The 20,643-nt window shown below is 43.3% G+C and overlaps 1 long non-coding RNA gene across 1 annotated transcript in view; it reads left to right on the top strand.

Annotated features, from left to right (window-relative positions):
• Positions 1–820: 820 nt before the first annotated feature.
• The window catches only part of LOC138149819 (uncharacterized), a 35,850-nt gene continuing 16,027 nt past the window's right edge, over positions 821–20,643 (top strand). The window contains exons 1-2 of the long non-coding RNA XR_011165497.1: positions 821–1,215; positions 10,239–10,353. This is a non-coding gene — a long non-coding RNA (uncharacterized lncRNA). The remainder of the gene's footprint in view (positions 1,216–10,238; positions 10,354–20,643) is intronic.

Genomic DNA, 20,643 nt, shown 5'->3' with positions numbered 1-20,643 from the left:
GGGGTGGCTGACTTGCCTTGGGGGTGAGGGGATGAGGACATAGGAGTCTAGATTTAAAGTTGGAAGGGACCTTGGAAGCCATCTAGTCCACTCTCCCTTCCCATTTTTACAGGGGAAGAAACTGAGTCCCAGAAAGGTAAAGTCACATAAAAGCTTTAAACAGCAGAGATGGGATTTGAACCCAGGTTCTCAGACTCCAATCCACCACCACTGTAACATTGCCTCCAAAGGTTTCTTCCCCTCCCAACCCCTTGCTGGTCACCAGTAAATCAACATTAATTAAATGCCTACCATGTACAGGGCACTGTGCTGAGCACTGGGGATATAAAAAGCCAAAAGCCAGTCCCTGCCCTCACAAAGCTTACAATCTAATAGGGGAGAAAGCATGAAAGCAAACATATACAAAGCAAGCTATATATAGCATAAATAGGACATTTATTAAGCACCTACTGTGTACCACAGCACAAAAGAGGCAAGAGACAGTTCCTGCCCTCACGGAGCTTACAATCTAATGGCGGGTTCTAGGGATTCTTAGGCACATCATGGTCCGGGTGTTTCCCTATTAATGGTTCCTAGCTAGTAAGTTTGAGAGTCTGGATTTGAACCATCTTTTCTATTCCAACGCGGGGTCCTCACCCCTACAGCCCCCCTTCTGGGCTCTCTCACAACTTTGGACCCCTGGATGGGGCTGAGCCTCTGCATCTGTGCCCCTCCCCCCCCCCAGCCCCTGCTCTGCCTGTGTGGGCTTCGTTGGGCCCGCTTTGCTCCCTCCTGGCCTGTCTCCAGCAGCCTCCACGTGTAACTCCTTCCTTTTGTGCTGGAGGGCCCAGGATTGAATGCCAATTTTGCTGTTTGTGGGTGACCTTGGGCAGGTTGCTTACTAGCCGGAGGACCTGTGGGCCTTGGTTTCCTCATCTCCCCTCCAGAGCTCGATTTCTGATTCTGGGCAGACTGACAAAAGCAATGAGGGGAGGGGGTGTTGGGTTCCCTGAACAGAACACTCAGGAAGGAAACCTGGAACTGCCGACTGTCTAGGGACAGGAAGAGGGACTGGAGCTGTGATTTCATCATAACAAATAGATCCTGTCTTCATCTGAATCTCAGAAGGGTTTTCCCAGTTCTTCAAATCCTGTTACATACGCCTTGTTGACTCTCTAATTCATTCTGCATCGAATGCAAGTTTCCTGCGATTTCATTGGTCCAGGGAACTCCCAGGTGAGAAAACTCCTTCCCCCAGTGCTCGTTGACTCCTCTTCTGCAGTTTTCAGTCCCTGAGGGCTGCTTTTGTTCAGGGTCACCCAAACAGTAAGGGTCAGACGCTGACCTGGAAAAGTCAGCTCTTCCTGGCTTTGAGGCTGGCTCTCTCTGCTGTTCTCCAAATCAAAGCCAGAGTGATAATGCCTGCTTGAGAAATGCTTGTTGATTGATCGATAATGCTCTCCCTACAAATACCCAGCCCAGAGCCTTCCGCTCCCTGCTCCCTGCCCCTGGCTCATCCCAGAGAATTAAGCATTCTTTTTCCATTTCTTTGTTTTGGATTCTTTCATCCCCCTCCAATTCATGGCTTCCCAGAACCAAGCCTGATTTACATTTGACATTCCAGTCTTGGCCACTCTGACTTATTACTGTGGTGGAGATTGGCCAGGATTTCTGATTTACCCAGGGTAAACCACAATCCCCTTTCTCCCCACATTCCCTAATTAAACAGCTTTCAAGAGGTACCATTGATAAACCAGGGGCCCACTCCACCACACCCCCTTAATGTGTTGGAGTGATAAAGGGCCTTGATATGAGCCTTGCTCCAAGGGATTGGGCATGTTTAGGGTGGAGAAGAAAAGACTTAGGTAGGGATAGGTGGCTAGCTCTCTTTATTCCACAAATAGGAAGAGGGATTGGACTATTTCTGCTTGGCCCCTGAGGACCAAACAAAGAATTATGAGTGAAAGGCCAAAGGAGGCCAATTTACTTAAGGGGGAACCCCCCCCCCCAAACCTTCCTGACAATGAGAACCTTCCCAAAGTAGGTGGGGCTCTCCTAGGGGCTGGGTAATAGTTTTCCCTTTATGGGACTTCCTTATCCAAAAGTTAGACCATTATTTGTTGGGATATTTTGAAGGGCATCCTTATTCAAATCCTGTTTGCCCCAGATGCTTCCAAAAGCCCTTCCTTCTAACTGATATTCTGGGATTTTCTACGTTCCCCCAGTCCCAGGAAATCATCTGGAGGCAATATTGAACAGCATTCACTGCTGAGGCCACCATGAAGAGAGACTTGGAATCATAGCTGTGGATGGTCAGAGAGCCAGAAGAGGATCTTTGGGCTTTACTGATACCTCAGGGAACAGCTAATTAGATAATATTATGGAGTCAGAAGACCCACGTTTAAATCCTGCCTCTCTTGTGGGACCTTATCTCCCTCAGTGTCCTCATCTGTAAAATGAGGTTTGACCGAACGGCTTTTGAGCTCCTTACCATCTCTGGGCATAGGATTCACTGAGTCTCTGATTCTATAATCTATAAGCCAAGGGGAGTCCTAATAAACTCAAATTTCAGACCTCTACTTTAAGAAGGTAAGCATTTATTAAGCACCTACTATGTGCCAGACAATATTCTAAACACTTTACAAATATCTCACAACAGCCTTTAGAGGTAGGTGCTATTATCAGCCCCATTTTACAGTGGAGGACACTGAGGCAAACAGAGGTTAAATGTCTGGCCCAGGATCACGTAGCTAATAAGTGTCAGAGATCATAAATGAAGTCAGTCAGACCTTCCTGACTTCAGACCTAGTGCACTGTGCACGGTACCTCCTTTGTATTGGACCAAAATAGCCTGTGAGAAGAACTCTAACTCACCAATACTTTCCCTCATATTCTGGAACATTTCCCCTCCCATGGTAGTCACGTTTACTGCCTTTGCCTCACAGTCCTCTCCTGGCCTGAGTTCCTGAGAGTGCCCCTGGGCTGAGAAGCAGTGTGGTAACTGGAAAAAGCATTGGTTCTGGAGTCAGAGGACATAGGGGTTCAAATTCTGTCTTTGACGTTACTAGTTGTATATCCTTTCATGAGTCACTTAGCTTCTCTGGGCCTCAGTTTCCCCAGCTGCAAAATGTGTGTTTGGGGGGATTGGACTACATGGCCTTTGAGGTTTCTTCCAGTTCAAGATCTAAGTTCTTAGAAACCCACAGTCCCATCACAGTCATTTCCCTAGGTTTTCTGGTCTCCTATGGGGCAGGAAGTCACACTCCTTGGGAGCACATTCCCTCTTCGACCCGGGCACTGGCGGTCATATTGTCCTCTTCTCCTTTATCATATCACACACACACACACACACACACACACACACACACACTTCCTATCACAACTCTACCCACAAGGCTGTGACTTTATCCATTTCTGTTATAAAATGAGAAATTAGTCCTCTGGGGGCAGGGGGAAACCTCCCAATATGTTGAATTGAAAATCTGGAGCAAGGAAGGGGTTAAAATTATAGTAGGAAGTGCTTTGTGAAGGAATTTCAGGACTTTGAAAAACTTTTTCCATTCTGAGACTTCCCTTCTACTGTTGTGAGTTGTCCAGACTGGAGGAATTTCTCCCCCCCTCTTAGTCCCATCTCCTAGGAGGGTATTCCAAGGGACCCAAGGGGCCTCTCATCTCATCTTACTTGTTGGGCCTCGACAGAATCATGGGATCATAGATCCAGAGCTGGAAGGGACCTCAGAGACCATCTGGCCCATTTAGAAAATACAAGAAACCGCTCTTCAGACCATGTTCATGTCTACCTGTCCCAACATTCTCTGACAGTGGGGCTAACGGATATCTGGAAGTAGGGTGTTGTAATAGTTCCTCATATTAGAAGGTCCTTGAGGAAAGAGCCCTGTGCTTTGGGTAATCCATGGTTCTAGACCTGGCTTTGCCATAGTGAATGACCTTGAATAAAAACCCTTTAACTTTTCTGAGACTCGGTTTCCACATCTGCAAAATGAGGACAATAATAACACCTACCTTACAGAGTTGTGAAGTTCATATGAGATAATATATTTAAAATACTTGCAAACCTTAAAATGATATATAAATACCACCTATTATCATTCACAGAGTCTTATAAGTTTGACTTAAAAAATGAGGGCTATATTATGTAGAAGGCAAATTGGAGTATTTGTTCCCTGGCCCATGATTTGGAGGGGCTTTCTGCTGCTGCTAAAGTGACTGTCAGATGGAGAGAGAACCCAAAAGGCAGCTGGAGGTGAAAGTGGGGGAACAGAATAAGCGTTTATTAAGCACTTTTTGTAAATATTATCTCAGTTTATCATTTTGACCTCCCTGTGATACAGATGCTATCATCATTCCCATTTTATGGTTGAGGAAACTGAGACAAGAGATTAAGATTCTTGCTGGGAGTCATATAGTAAATATCTGAGATTAATATTTGAAATCAAGTCTTTCTGACTCTAGGCCCAGAGTTCTATCTACTGAGGTATCTAACTGCCTCCTACCAGATGATGTTAAAAAAACAAAAAAATAACCCAGAGTGGGGCAGCTAGCTGACATAGTGAATAGAGAACTAGTCCTGGAGGCAGGAGGACCTGAGTTCAAATATGGCCTCAGGCATTTGACACTTACTAGTTGTATGACCTTGGGCATGTCACTTAACGCTGATTACCTTGACCAGAAAAAAGCCAGAGGCTCATGGGTATTCTCACTTTGAGTAAAGGGGAATGTATATGGCAGAGCTTAAGGGACTCTCTCTCCACCCTTTTAGGATGCTGGTTGACTTTTTGTGATTTTTCCTTTCTTAGGAGATTGCCATTGCCATTCATTTCAACTATCTCTGTTGTGGTCATATATTTTGAGAGGATTATAAGCTCATAGATTTAAAACTATAAGAGACCTTGGAGGTCATTTTGTTCACCCCTAATCCCCACCTTTTACAGGTGAGGAAACAGGAGCTAAGAGAGCTTAAGTAACTTGATCAAAGTCACACAGGTAGCAAGCAGTAGAACCAGGATTTGAATCCAGGTCCACATCCAATGCTCTCTCTACTATACCACACATTTGATTTTTGAGTGAGATTTGCCGTTGAATCCTACACGTGCCTAAAACTGACTCTGCTTTTGCCAATGGAAGTGGAGGCCAGGAATGTGTGCTTTTTGATCATATAGGCCAGTGATCTACAAACCTCAATTGCACACTTTTGTCAGTAAAACATTTTTGAGTACACATTCTTCATATGTGTACATTTTCTTCTACTACTAAACTAATAATATTCTACATTACAAAACTTATACAAAAATTGAAATTAAAGAATGACAAGTTAAAAATTAAATAACATTTTATTCAATTGGGACCCATTAGGGCTTTTTGAGGAGAAGAGTGACCTGTACTTTAGGAAAATCATTTTGGCAGCTGCTTAGAAGCTGGATTAGAGAAGGCACAAATGTGAAGCAGGGCTATCAATTAGGAGGCCATTGACAATAGTCCAGGCAAGTGGTGATTAGGCCCTGAACCTGAGTGGCAGCTGTGTGAGTGGAGGGAAGAGGACAGATAAGAGAGGGGTTTGGTGACAGATTAGTTATGGAGAGATGAGGTAGAGTGAGGAATGAAGAAGGATCTCAAGACTTAGAAAGATGATGATAGCTTCAACATTAATAGAGTATCTAACAGAGTCTTACACACAGTAGGAGCTCAATAAATGCTTCTTGAATGTGACTTGTTGCCTGTGTGACATTGGACAAGTCATCTAATCCCTATGGGCCTCAGTTCCCTTCTGTGTAAAATGAAGAGTCAGACTCTATGACCTCTCAGAGTTTTTCTAGCTCATCGATGATCCTGTGAGCAGGTATTATTAAGATAGGTGCTATTGGGGCAGCGAGGTGGTGCAGTGAGTAAGAGCACCGGCCCCAGAGTCAGGAGATCCGGGATTGAATCCGGGCTCAGATACTTAGCACCCACCCAGAAAAACCTGGCCGTGTAACCTTGAGCAAGTTACTTAACCCCAATTGTTTAAAAAAAAAAAAAAGATAAGGACTATTATCCACATTTTCCAGATGAGGAAACTGGGGCCCAAAATGAGGAAGTCCCTTGCTCTTAATCACACAGTTAACAATAGAGGCAGAGCTGAGATTGGAGCACAGGCCTCCTGACTCCTATTCCAAACCTCATCCTATGACGTCATCTTTGTTCTAGGTCCCATTACCAGTTCTGCCCTGTAACCTTGCACAAGGTCACTTCTTCTCTCTTGACCTCACTGTGAAAATGAGGAAGTTGGTCACTAAATGACCTCTCAGGTCTCCCCCGACTCTTAGACTCTTTCCAAAAGAGATTGTGTAGCTCAGAGGAACCAGGGTCTTATGTGTCCTCAGACATGTTGAGTAGCATCTGAAGGTATATTCTGAGTCTGGAGGGGAAACTGTGCTGGGGTGTGTTTATAGGGAGTGACTTGGAATCCTGGAAGCCTCCCTACTCACAGTGGGTGGCAGAACAGGGAAGACTCCAGCTAGAAGGGGCATAAATTAGAAGGGCCCTGGGGAGCTGCAGGGGAAGGGAGGCTCTGGAAAAAGTCAGTCTTCAGAGGTGCCTCTGTCCAGTGCAATGATGTATTTGTCAAATCTGAGGCCAGAAGTCTCCCCAGTTCCCCGCTGCATCCCAGCCTGACATCGTGGGTCCCACCCAGTCAGGTCTGAAGCCAACCCTGTTCTAATTGCAGATTTGGGTGGGGTGGGGGTGAGAATAGGAGAAAGGAGAGAAGTGTTTTATGCGTGTGTGTGTGTGTATGTGTAAGTCTAAGTGTGTGAGTGTATGTGTAAATATGTGTGAGTGACTGTGTGTACGAGTATGTATGTATTGTGTATGAGTGTATGTAAATGTGTGTGTGTATGTGTTGTGTATGAGTGTATGTATGTAAATGTGTGTATGTATTATGTATGAGTATATGTGTGAGTGTATGTAAATGTGTGTGTATGTGTGTGTTTGTGTTTATGTGTGTGTGAGTGTGTATGTATGAGTGTGTGTGTAACCAACGAAATCTTTTTGTGTGGTTGAAGTGCTAATCACTGCTTGTTTTCCATAGATTTAGTTGAGTGACTAAAAATCGTGCATTTTGGGGGCTACTTCCTCCCGGATTCAACATTAGTCAGAGGTCTTTGGCTGATGTAAGGATTAGGTGGAACTTGACCTTAAGCTCCTCTATGTGTCATTCTCGATTCTGACTGCTTCTGCCTGTGGTCTGAACCACTTAACCTAGACTTTCTCTGTCTGTTGTCTCATACTATTTCCCTCTCTCTCCCAGCTGTCCCCATGGAAAGAGCATATTTTTATATATAGCATTTACAAGTCATTTTGATTATGTATACATACACACACGCATACACACACCTACACACACGCATACACACATAATCTCATTGGAGCCTAACAGGAACATTGTAAGGTAGGTACTATCATCATCCCCATTTTACGGGTGAATAAACTGGGGCCAGAGACATTAAGTGACTTGTCCAGGGTCACGCAGCATGTCTCTCTCCATGGAGCCAGAGCCCTCATAACCAGCTTCATGGGAGGTGTCCTGGGGGTCAGCCCCCCTGATCATCCCTGTTAATTACGGACTATCTCATGGGCACCTCCCAACAATCCCCAGAGGTGTCGGGTGCAGGTGTTATTGCCCTCACTTTACAAAGGGGGAACTGGAGGCTCAGAGAGTGATTTCCAGATGGTTACCCTGCCACAGTTAGTGAGTGTTAGCATCTGGGTCGATCAGGGTCTTCTTGGAATCAGGTCCAGTATGTTCTTTCATATTCCATCATGCTGGCCTTTCAGAATTCCACACTTCCATGGGTGAGGGGCGCTGGCTCAGCAAAAGCTCACAATTGGCCCAACTCACACCAAATTCTAGTTAAGATTATTGATGTGCAGCATTGGGCTTAGCAATTTAGGGGCCCAAGGTCAGCTTCACAACTCATATCTTGGGCAAACAGCATGAAAACTTCCCTTGCATCAACTTTCTAAGCCAAATTCACTTGATGGGCTTTGGGGGTGGGTGCCCCCTGCCAACTTGGAGGAAGCCCGTTCCACCCCCCCCATAGAGGGCAGGGTGCATTGTGTTGAGAGCCCTGGCCTTGGAGCTTAGATGACCAGGTCACAAATTCCACTTTGGAAACTCATTAGCTCTCACATTGTGGGCAAAGATGGCGGCAGCAACAACAGACATTTATATAAAGTTTAAACATTTGAACAGGACTTTACACGTGTTGTCTTATTTAAGCTGAATAACCCTGTTAGACAAGTGATGGCTTAATGTAGTCAAAGTTGCCTGACCATTTTCACGTTCCACCTCTGACTCATACTAGATGGGTGACCGTGGGCACAAGTCCCTTAAATTCTCAATGCCTCAGGCAGATCTCTAAGACTGTCAGTCTCAGAGAAGGTGCTGATATACAGTGGGAGGGAGAGTTTCCTCACTTCCTCACTTTGCTAGACCAGTGAGGCCTCAGGTCTGGATTAAAAATTCCAAATCAAAAAACCCCAGCCAAATAAAAAAAACAAAAAGCCCAACCCTGTGCTTCTAGATGTTTCCAGAATGTCTCTTGGTCCTAGAAAGAACACTGCCTTGAGCCCCCATGAGGGTGTCCACTCATTTTTAGGGTCAGAATGCCCATTTGACAAGATAACACCTCTTTTCTTCCCCTAGTCCATCAATTTCTCCAAAGAAGAAAAATAGTTTTAAAAAATTGAACTTACTGATATATTTTTGTCTTAACAAAACAGACACTCGCTAAGAAATGCTCCCAAGACCTCTCTGGGGAAAAAAAAAAGCAGTTTATAGAAGTGGTTTTAAATATTTTCTTGCATGTCATGGACCTGTTCAGCAGTTTGGAGATGCCAATGGGTCCCTTCTCAGACTAGTATTTTTAATTAATGGAAGGAAATATTAAATTTCAGTTAGAGGTCAGTGAAAATAAAGATGCAATTTTTACCCCACCCAAGTTTACTGACCACTTGGTCAAGGTCATATTCTCCCATCAGTGAACACAGTGTCTGTGGGGGACAGTGGGAATATATTTGTAGGAATCTACCAGGGAGGCATATAACCGTGTGCCCAGGGTAATAACTCTGGGTTAGAATCCTTGATGATCTCGGTCCCTTCGGGAATAACCTAGAAGGTGATATGCAAAATGACCTCTCTGTTAGTTGCGCCCTTTCTCATCTTCATAGCACTCCTGCCGGGCAACACTGCTTCTCTTCTCTCAAGCCCTTTTAGTTCACAGCCTCCCTTAACAAGGCATTGAGAAAGCGTTACTCTCTTCTAGTGATAACAGAGAATTGCCATGCTCCTCAATTCTACAAATAGGCAGGACATTCTGCTTTGTCCAATTGGCTCTAAATCTCCCCAGACAGGAAACCCACAATTATCAGGGAAACAGATGCAAAGCCTGTATTTCCCCTTCTGTTTCTTCTTCTTAAACCCGAGGAGGTAATACCAGAACCCTTGCAAGGTTTCCTTTCAGTCTGTAGGTGGTATTAGAGAAAAATGAGCTATGGCCCTTTACACAGAAGAAGGATCCAGCTTTCTTACAATCAGCTTCCACAGTAACCATTCTGCAGTCATCAAGTTCTCAGCTAGAAGCCTTCTTCCTCTGTCCCCTGCTCCTTGGGATCTCTATTCTCTCTACCTCATCATTTAGCTTTTGTTTTTTCAGACCTTTTTCTGTGGTTTCTTAACACGTCCAATGCTCCAAGCTACGCTCACCCTCCTCCTCTCCCTGCCCCCTTCCCCCCAGAGGTCAGTGACTCTTCTTTACCTTATGGGGCAAAACACAAGAAATCCACTTTTTTGGGTCAGTTATGATTCCTAACAATCCTTAAATAATCTTCTCAGAATCCCCCAAAGAGTTGGTTGATAATTTTGTCAAGCTGATGAAGCAGTGATAAGTTCTTTTAGCTCACAGCCACCCTTAACAGGGCATTGGTTATAATTCTGGAGTTTTAAACCTCTAAAAATAGTCAAACACAGATGAGTGGATGGACCATGATGCCCTGCAGCCATTTAATACCTCAGGCATTACTTTGCCATCAAATACATCTTCTCAATACACTCATCTGAGGGGCAGTTCTCCATCTGGTTTTCAGAGCAGTCTCTGCCTTTCTCTCTTCAACATTTTATCTGAAAGACTGTGTTTCTTCACAAGTTGGTTTTTTAAAAATCATTTTTCTTTTCACAAATGTTCTTTTCCTGCCTTTTTTAGCAAGCAAACTTTCAGCAGTGCTATATAGAAGCAATCTAAAGAAAATACACAGAAGAGAAGAGAAGGAATTTCAGAAGGAAACACAGACAAGCTGGACAACTTCAAAAGTAACATGGTAAATTTATTGTAAACCTTAAAAAAGAAAGCAAACTATACATATTATTCATAGTCGTGTACCATAACCTTTCCCCCCTACCCCCTGTGCTACTATGTATTTGGAAATTTGGTTTTTTTTCCCCTTTGGCATTGGTTAAGTGTAAAATTTAAAGAATAATACTTACTAAAATTATGGGGCAGCTAGGTGGAACAGTAGATAGGGCACTGGGCCTGGAGTTAGGAAGATCTGAGTTCAGATCTGAACTGTGTGATCCTGAGAAGGAAATGGCAAACTACTCTGCTATATTTGTCAAGAAAACCCCAAATGGGGGTCACAGAGAATTGGACACGACAGAAACAACTGAATAGCAAAATAAAAATTATAGGTTGTTGGACAGTATATTGAAAAGTACACTGCATTTAGTGCTCAAAGTCCTGGGTTCAAATCCTTCCTCTGAAGTTTACTTATGCCCATGTAATACTGGGCAAATTAACTGACCTTCCTGGGCCTCAGTTATCTCTAAAATGAGAGGGTTAGTTAGACAACCTCTAAGGTACTTTCAACTCTAAGTCCATGGTCCCAGGAACTTTCAATGTGTTTAATTCCCTGTAAGGAACTTTCTTATAGGGTTCATTGCTGATCCAATGAATATTGGCAGCTGGTCTGAGAGAATTGCTTGGGGAACCAAGAGGTTGACTTGTCCAGGGTCACGTAGCCTGTATGTATCATAAATGGGACCTGAACCCAAGTGTTCTTGAGTTCTTAGTGTTCTCTATATACTAAGTCAGGCTGCCTCCTGAAGCACTTTATAAACCTTAAATAAAGTACTTTTAATAGGCCAGCATTTATTACTCCTGTTTTTATCAATCTGTACCCCAAACTTCAGAGTGTCTTGTCCCTGGGTCAGGGAAAAAAACTCATGTCAGGGCTAACATTTCCCTTGAGCTTTGGGGCAGGCTTCCTCTCCTCTTTGGAGCCAAGAGAGATGCAAGCAAATCCCACTTCCACAAGTCAGCCCATTTGCCCTGCTCCTTTGCCTCGTAATGGAATTAACTTCTCGAAAAATCAATGCCCATCAATTACACAAGAAATATTAAATTGTTCTGCAGGGCTGGAGGTGGCAGGCTGTTAGCCCACAACATTGGTCCAGTAACACAGCAAGTATTTGGGAGGTGGGGAAAGAAAGGAGGTGGTGGGGATGGTGAAAATACAGATGATTTATTGAAACTCCAGAATCCTCGCTTATGTTCAGAACTTTTTATCACTGGAAAGTTGATTGTGCATCTAGGGTGCCCCAGATATCCATTATTCTCTGCTCATTTGTGAACACCAACAAGAATCCTTCCAATATACCTGACAGGACAGAATGCAGCAGCTCCAAATGAGCTATTTATGGTCCATTTTTCCCCACATTACTTGCATATTATAATTAAGAGATAATGTCAATGGCAGAGAATACTGTCACCGACTAATGGTCTCCTGCAGCTCCTGAAATGTCAAGACAAAGTCAAAGCATTTATCAAAAATAAATGTTGAGGCAAAGAAGCAGGGTTTGTTTTCACAGCAGGGACATTAATCCAGGGACGATGATATGGCGATGACTTTATTTCTCCTCTCCTGAGTGATGGATGCCAATATATTACTTTATCTGATAGATGTTGGCATCCTGGCTACTGTTGAGTTTACTGAGTGAGTGAGTGAGCAAGGATGTAGAGACAAGTCAGTGGACAGGGAATAACTACCCCACGGAGATTGGATTTGCAGGCCAGCACTATGCTGGAGATCAGTGGGTCCACTCCCATTCCAGTGTTCTACACTGACCTGTGAGGAGGTGCTGGCTTATGATTGGACAGAGAATTTTCTGCAGAGCGGTGGCTGTTCTGTTATTGGCTAGCAAGGCCCAAGTCACGGTCAGGAGGGCTAAATATTAATAATCAATTACTCTGGTTGAACCTCACTCTCTATACTTCTGTCCAGAAGGAAATGGCCAGTTGGCAGAGAAGGCACAGTGTGTGTGTGTGCCCTTGGAGTCACAGAGACCAGAGTTTAAATCCCATTTTTGACATATACTAGGTAGGTGACTCTGGACAAGTCAGCAAATCTCACAGCCTTGGTTTCTTCCTATGTAAAATAGGAATAATACTACCTTTAGTGCCTGCTTTGTAGGGTTTAGAAATCATAAAATGCTCAGATGAAGTCTGAATTAGGGTCCTACTATTTACTGCCTTGGGCATTTACTGATCTTGGGCAAGAGTCACTTCAGGTCCCTGGGCCTTAGTTTCCTCATCTGCCAAATATGGGGGTTGGACTAGATGGCCCCTGAGTTCGCTTTCAGCTCCAGACCTGTGATGAGGCTATAAAGGTAAGCTATTAATAACTGAAGGAATTAAGCCACAGCCTAAGCTTGCTTATCTGAAGATAATCAAGGTATTACAGCTTCCCCACAGCAAATCTTTCTTTCAAGCCACAACCTGCAATGTTGCTTAATTAATTGGTCATAGAAGCTGGAGTATGGCGTCATGGTTAGAAGGCTGAACTTGGAGCCAGGAAAACCCAGGCGTGTGATTCTCCGTCTGATCCTTTAGTCATTTCACCACTCAGAAACTCAGTCTCCTTATCTGCAAAATGGGGAGAATAATACCTGCCCTCTGTACCTCAGTGGGCAAATAAGATGAGGTAGGTAAAATGCTGTGCAAACTTCAAAGCCTGATCTGATTAATTTTTGTTATTATAACTAGGGGGGCAGTGTGGTATAATAGAAAGAACACTGGGCTTAGAGACAGGACATCTGGGCTCTGATTTCGTCTCTGAAATTATAGTGTGACCAGGGGCCACTTAAGACCCCCAGTGTCCTTTTCTACTTGCATTTTCTCCCTCATAGGGTTTTCTTGAATCAAACAGTGCTTCAGAAATGTGACTTATGATGCTATTTGGGAGTCAGAGTGAAAAGAGTTGTGGACCCAGAAACAGAAGATGTCTTCTAGTTTTCAAGTTCTGATTTTGAATTTGGAGACCTGGTTCTGACATTCTCTGGTCTAAGGCCCTTTTTAGCCCTGACATTCTTTGTTCTAAGGCCCCTCCCAGCTCTGACATCCCCTGTTCTAAGGCCCCTCCCAGCTCTGACATCCCCTGTTCTAAGCCCCCTCCCACCTCTGACATCCCTGTCCTAAGGCCCCTCCCAGCTCTGACATCCCCTGTTCTAAGCCCCCTCCCAGCTCTGACATTCCCTGTTCTAAGGCCCCTCCCAGCCCTAAATTCCTGAACAGGGAATATTCTAAGGCCCCTCCCAGCCCTAAATTCCTGAACAGGGAATATTTTAAGGGCCCTCCTAGCCTGCATTGTGTATTCTAAGGGCTCTCCCAGCCCTGACATGCTCTGTTTTATAGCCCTTCCAGCTCTGACACTCTACAATGCTTTGCCACCACCGGGGGGAATCTCTCCCAATTATTTCATCTTACCAGTTATTGGTCTTCTCATTGGGGAAGCCCTTTGAAACCCCCCTTCCCACTCAGGCCAGTTCCTGGTTGTTCTAGGAAAGGTTTGGGTGAGCCTGGCCCTTAGGCTCTGCTGCATCCGGCCTGTCCAAGGCATCAGTCCAACAGGGGCGCTATCACTTCTTGGCAGAGCATGCGGTTACAGGAAGGAGCTGGAGCAGAGCCTGGGGGCCAGGCCTGGAAGTGGGCCCTGCACAGCTCCTTTCTCAAGGTTTCTCCTTGTGGCCTCAGGATTTTGTTTAAAGGTTAATGCTGGAAGAATCCAATTTTAAAGGACCTCGCTTTAAGTCTAAATAGGGATCTCTAATCAATCAAGTATTTATTAAGGGCCTACCATGTGCCTGGAATGGTCTCCAGCACAAGAACTAGAGTAGCCCTGACTTCCCTCTGTAAGGACGGACAATGGGAAAACCTAATTCTGAACCAGGGATTAAGGTGTTCATATTAAAGCCACTGCCCTATGTTGCCTTTCATTTATTATTATTATTATTAAAATAATATTTTATTTCCCCCAGTTACATGTAAAGACAATTTTTAATAATCTTTTGAAATTGTTTCCAAATTTTCTCTCCCCTTCTTCTTGAGACAATAAGTAATCTGATAAAGGTTATACACTTTCATTTATCAGTGATCTCCTCTGCAATCATTAGGCAGCTAGGCGGCTTGTTGGACTTGGACTCAGGGAGACGCCTCAGATGCTTAGTACCAATTCATGTCTTTCAATCTCAGTTTTCTCATCTGAAAAGTGGGGATAATAGTGGCCTCTATTAAAGAATCGAGAGGCTCAAAAGAGGTGATATGTGTAACGTGTAACATACTCTACAAACCTTAAAGCCCTATATAAATGTTACTTAGAGTTATACTTATTATACTAATTATAATTAATATTCTAATTATATACAATATATAATATACTAATTATACTTCTAATAATACACATTGATTCCTCCCTGTAAACCCCTTGAGGACAGGGACTGTTAAATTTTTTGTCTTTGTATTTGCAGAGACCAGTACTGGACTGGCACATAATAGGTGCTTTTTGAATTGAATAGAATTAATAGGTGTTTAAGATGATCAGAAGATCAAAGATTTCAAGCAGAAAGGGATGAGCCAGGAGGTCATTGAGTTCTCATTTTACAGATAGGGCAAACATTAAATGTTTTACTACGTACCAGGGACTCTGCTAAGCAAGAAAGATACAAAAACAAGCAAGTAATACCATTCCTGTTCCCAAGAAGCTTGCATTCAATTGGGAGAAGTTAAGTCAATAAATTCAATTCAGGAAACATTTGTGAGAGACCTACTATGTGCCAGACCCTGTGTTAAGTGTCAGTGATACAAAAAGAGGCAAAGATAACCCTTACCCTCAAGGAGCTTATACTCTAATGTCAACACACAGGGGGAACCTGGAGGAGAGGTGAGTAGGTTACATGGTGTGGTGATGGTTCAGAAGGGCCTAGCAGGATTTCACCTATCAAGATTAGGTGAAAACTTACCTATTAGAACCTGGGAACAAGGAGTAGAGGGATATGGGGATATGCTGATAGAGCTTTAACTGCTTTTGAGAGCTTATTGTTAAATTTTCTATGTGAATATTTATCATTGGAAATTGGTAAATGGTTGAAGTTAGGGCTTGATTTATTGTTTTCTTGATTTTTAGACTTTATAAACTGATGGAGAAAATGTCAATAATGCATATTTAATTTTAAAATGAGACTTGTGAATCTTCCCTACCCCAAGCTGGTTGTTAAACATTTACTGGCATACTGTTGTGTTTAAATTATGGGAGGGATCCAGGGACAGTGCTCAGGTTTTCAGGGGGAGGAAGAGTTCAGGGGGAGAGAGTGGTGGTGGTGAGGACCATGGTGAGGAGAGGACCAGGAAGTGATGATGGGGAAACTGATCAGGGATTCTTAGGTGACCTGCTCAGGGTCCCACAGCTTGCTGAATAACAGGTCAGGCAACATCGATCTTCATAAGGGCTATCACTAAAGACAGTGTTTGGAGGGGAAAAGGACTTGGGTGAAACCGAGGGTGATGCCCAGGAAATGGGGAAAAAAAGACCAAATCCAAGAGCTCTGACCTTTGTTGGGGTCCTGGACCCCTTTGGAAATCAGTCTAGTGGAGCCCATGGAACTCTTCTCAGAATCATATTCTTTTTTTTTTTTTTGAGGGGGAAAGGCAGGGCAATCGGGATTAAGTGACTTGCCCAAGTTCATACGGCCAGTAAGTGTTAAGTGTCTGAGGCTGGATTTGAACTCAGGTCCTCTTGACCCCACAGCAGGTGCTCTATTTACTGCACCACCTAGCCACCCCCAGAATCATATTCTTTTTTTTTTTTTAAAGCAATTGGCATTAAGTAACTTGCTCAAGGTTACACAGCCAGTTATTTTTTGTGTGGGTGCCAATTATCGGAGGCCGGAACTGATCCTGGGTCTCCCAATGCCGGGCCGGCGCTCTTACTCACTGCGCCACCTGGCTGCCCCCAGAATCATATTCTTAATGTAAAAAATACAACACATAGAATTTTAAAGCAAGCCAATTATGTGGAAATACAACATCAAACTATTTTTTAAAAATACAAATTCAAGGACCCCAGGCTAAGAATCTTGGATAGAAGACTTCCAGTGGGTTGGTAAAATTTGCTAATATTTATGTATATATAGCATTGTAAGGGTCCTGAAGTACAGATATTATCTCACTTGATCATCATAACAGCCCTGGGAGGTAAGTGCTATTATTATCCCCATTTTATAGATGAGGAAACTGAGGCTGACCTGAAGGTGATTGATTTTTTCCAGGGTGACAGAGCCAAGGAGTATTTCAGGTCAGATTTGAACTCAGGTCTTCCTGAGTCCAGGTCCAGCCCCTGTATCCACTGTACTACCTAGCTGTCCTATGGGGTGGGGAAAAAGGGTGGAAAGAAATGTAGAAAAATAAAATCCACAGAAGATTAGCCCATGGGGAAAAGGCATGGAAAATTTGTTATTTGCATTGATGGAAGGAATACCCATAGAGGTGAGATCACAGAGTTATTGAGGGGGATTGAAATAAGTTGAAGATGTATGATGAAATGGAATTTTCCTGAGCTGGGAGGAGGAAGAGGAGGAGGAGGAAAGAGGAGGAGAAGAAGGAGGGAGAGGAGAAGAGGAGGAAGGGGAGAAGAGGAAAGGGGAGGAGGGGGAAGGGAAGGAGGGAGGAGTAAGAGGAGGAGAAGGAAGAGGGGGAAGGGGAGGAGGAGGTTCTCTTTGTTTTGGAAGGCCTTGAGGTTTTGGCTTCTCTCCTTGCCAGCTGTAATTCCGGGCACTCTGGGAAGGCACCAGTGAAATCTCATCATCAAAAAACCATTTTGTTCTTCCTGGCTGGGTCAGGCCTAGGGGAGGAGTCAAGGTTTCTGAGCTGGTGTCCAGTGGCTGGAGTGCCTGAGCTCAGGGCTGGGGAGGAATTGAACTCCAACTGAGCCCATCCCAGACATCCTGTTCATTTTCCCCTAGGCCAGATGGACGCACTGGAGAGGGGTTGGGGGTGTGGACAGGGAGGAGGGAGAGTGAGGGAGACTGGAAGAACAGGGAGCTTTAGGATGTACTCTTTCGAAGACATCAGTGTTTCACAAGAGCTTTGTTTGTAAGAATGCCCAGACCCTAATCTGGACTCCTTCAGGAGTGGGGAGGAGGCAGCATTGGCCTGAGTCCCAGTAAACTTTGCCTGGTGGACTGACATTCAGATCAATTTAATGGGCATTTATTAAAGGTTGTTTTGAGGAGCAAATAAGAAAAAAAACTTTGCAGAATTTAAAGCAATATATAAATGCTATTATTATTATTGTGTTGCTATACTTGTGTGACTCTCCAGGGCTCAGTTTCCAAATTTGCAAGATAATGGGGTCAGATAGGAAGACTAATGTGGACAGATATATGTAGTATGTATTCTAGCATGTAGAATGAATAGAACCAGGAATACAATGTATGCAATGATTAAAACAATATATTATGTCATTATAATGATCAAAGATAACCCCACAGAAAAGATGGGGAAATGCAACTTCCTCCTGTTGATGGAGGAGTATGGGATTATGGGTGTGGAAGGTTTCATGTGTTGTTAAAGGTGTTTGATGGGTTGGTTGGTTTTAACTTTTTTGAGGTGTATGTGATAGTAGTGGTGGTGAGGGATCTGTATGGGTATGGGGTAGAGTCAAGGGATCATAGTGGCATAGATTTACAGCTGGAAGGAACCTCCCTCAAAGTTAGTCCAGTTCAAACTCCTCATTTTATAGAGAAAGAAATTCTAACCAACAGAGTTTAAGTGACTTACCCAAGGTCACACATCTTAGCTTTTACAAGATAGTAAACATCAGAGGCAGGATTTTGATCCTGGTTTCTCCAACTCCAGAGACAGTCTTCTTCCCACTGGACCTCGATGCCCTGGGTATATTCTGAAATGACTGTGATGGAAAAAGCAGAAGGATAATAAAACTTTTGTAGCATACCTCTGGGCTATATCCCCTACCAACTTGCCTTTTCAGATTGAGTCCCCTGAAGAGATAACTGTCAGGTACTAAATGAAGTCTTCACTCTTAAAACTTATAGTTCATGAGCCCCCACTGGTGTGTTTACCATGTTATTAATCAGTCAGAGTATATAATTACTTCAAGGCAAAAGTGCCTACTGAAATGTCACAGTAAGAATAGTGGCACCCAGATATCTTCCCTATGAACTCTACACCTTCTGTCTAAGTATAGATGTATACTTCACAAGTGAAGAAATAGTCATGTAGAGAACATATACAGACAAGGTATGTCAGAGCAGAATTGACTCATGCCCCCTGATGCTGCAGGACTTCTGGGCTACTAATGTCCTCAGTCTCTGCTAGATGCTGATTGACTATGATTATGACTGTCTCTCACGTTAGGATTAGCTTTCAGCCTGGCCTTAGCTGTGCTATGCCTTTGGAAAGAATCTGAATCCATAGTCTAAGACCAACAGGAATTTCACCTCTTGAACCTATCCCCTGAGCGGCATCCTAGCTCCACATTCTATACTCTCCATTTTTCTCATTGACTTAATTCAGCTCTGCAGCTAGACTCTTCTGCACCAGATGCTACCATGACCTTCTGTTCCCCAAAGCCATTGTTGACGGGGAGAAGAAGAAAGAGAAATCTCCTTCCCACCCCCTGTTTTGCTGTACTTTCTAAGATTCACAAGGAAAAAGGTGAAGAGTGTACTTAAGAACTGGTCTCTTATTTCGTACGTGATTCTCTTTTTGACTGTTTCAGAATGAGGCCGGCTTGCTTTTTATCTGGGCCACAAAGGGCATGTCTGATCCTTTCAATGAATTATTAGTTGCATTCATCCAATGGTCAGCAGCCTATTATAAGATGCAAATGGGCCACTCAAAGTCTGAAAGGGGTGCACCCCTGCCTTTCATTCTCTCTGTTATCTGCCTCTTACATTCTATAATTTCATCAAGCATAGGGGAGACTCAATTGACCAGGGATCACTGGATTAACCCCTACTACATTTAAAAATATGAGCATTTGGGACTAGATGATTTTTTCTTCTCTTCCTTTTTTAAATTAACAAGCATTCATTTTCTCTCTCCTTCAAACAGAACAAAGCCCTTGTAGCATATATTCGTGGTTAGGCCACACAAAGTCCCATATTGGCCATGATCAGAAATGTGTATGTCATTCTTAATATTTAGCCCATTAGCTCTCAGCCAGGAGGAGAGTAGCATTCTTTATCAGTCCTCTGAAATCATGGTTCATCATTGAGTTGCTAATACTTCTCAAGTCTTTCAAAATTGCTAATTAAAAAACATTATTATGCTTTATATAAAAAAATAGTTCTTCTAGTGCTTCTCATTTCACTCTGTATTAGTTCACATAAGTCTTCTCAGACTTCTCTGAAACCATCCCTTTTATAATTTCTTTTTTTTTTTTTTGCCTTTTGGAGGGCAATTGGGGTTAAGTAACTTGCCCAAGGTTACATGGCTAGGTTTTTTTTTTTGTGTGTGTGTGTGTGTGTGTGTTAAGTGTTTGAGGCCAGATCCGAACCCAGATGCTCCTGACTCCAGGGCCGGCGCTTTACTCACTCCGCCACCTAGCCGTCCCCCTTTTTTATCATTTCTTATGGAATAATATTATTACATTACATTAATATTCCATAATTGCTAAGCCATTATCCAACTGATGAACAGCCTCTTAATTATGGGTTCTTTACTACCCCCCAGAAAGAAGCTATGAATAATTTTCTACATATAAGACCTTTTCCTCTTTTTTTCATCTCTTTGAGGAAATAGACCTAGTGATTGCTGAGTCAAAAGATAGACACAATTTAGTAACTTTTGGGTTATAGTTTCAAAATTCTTCCAGAATGGCAACACCAAATGATATCTCCACCAATAGTGTAGAAGTATGCCTGTTTTCCCAAGCCCCTCCAATATTTGTCATTTTCCTTTTTTTTTTTCAACTTTGTCAATCTGATGGCTATGGAATAAAACCTCAGGATTACTTTAATGAGAAGTTCTCTAATTATCAGTGATTTGAAACATTTTTTCATCACTATAGATAGCTTTGATTTCTTTTTTTTTTTTTAAGCAATTGGGGTTAAGTAACTTGCTCAAGGTTACATGGCCAGTTATTATTTCTGGGTGTGCTACTGAGTATCTGAGCCCGGATTTGATCCAGGTCATCCCGACACTGGAGCCGGTGCTCTTACTCACTGAGCCACCTGGCCGCCCCTAAACAATTGGGGTTAAGTAACTTGCTCAAGGTTACATGGCCAGGTGTTTCTTCATGGGTGCTAAGTGTCTGAGC

This window comes from Petaurus breviceps, unplaced genomic scaffold (genome assembly GCF_028583685.1).
Source record: "Petaurus breviceps papuanus isolate PSGF00001 unplaced genomic scaffold, PetGlider_PUasm1.0 100, whole genome shotgun sequence".
NCBI classification, from domain to species: domain Eukaryota; kingdom Metazoa; phylum Chordata; class Mammalia; order Diprotodontia; family Petauridae; genus Petaurus; species Petaurus breviceps.
The sequence above is the reverse complement of the archived record's forward strand: the minus strand, read 5'-3'. Positions and strand labels throughout refer to the sequence as shown.